Below are 629 nucleotides of genomic sequence, written 5' to 3' on the forward strand. Positions count from 1 at the left end.
CAGCCTTTGATTTTTGCCTTATTTCACAGTCTGATGCTGAAACACTTGGTATTTATATTCCAAAGGTTGCTGAACAACTAATTTGTTCCTTAACAAGCACTTATGACTTTATTTGAAAAGTGGGGACATACTGGGTTAATATATTCATTTTAACACTGGAAAAAACTTACAAAACATCATTTATACAATAAAGCAGAAATAGCTGCTATATATTTAAAAGCATTATTTTGTTAAAGATTTTAAGAATTTTGCAGTGGATTAAAACAAATGTATTATTCACAATGCATAGATTAAATTGGGACTTACTAGCCATGATAAAATATAAATATAAAAAATTATAAACATATATTCAGAACCATGTACAAGAGATATGTGTTTCATAGCAATTTTTAAAAATTCAAATAATTTTTACTTGAAAATAAGAGAAATTACTTATATTTTTATAATGAACTAAAAATGCATTATAATGAAGTTTAAATATTACTGTCTGAAATGAAGTGTATCTGTAGTCAATTTTTAAAATAATGAATTGATGAATATTTGAAAATAGGTTATCTTTGTTTTTAATACCTGTAATCAAAATGGATAATTCTGCCTTTTTTTTAGTAAACACTGTGGCTAAGTGCATA

This window comes from Oryctolagus cuniculus, chromosome 5, assembly GCF_964237555.1.
Source record: "Oryctolagus cuniculus chromosome 5, mOryCun1.1, whole genome shotgun sequence".
Taxonomy (NCBI): Eukaryota; Metazoa; Chordata; class Mammalia; order Lagomorpha; family Leporidae; genus Oryctolagus; species Oryctolagus cuniculus.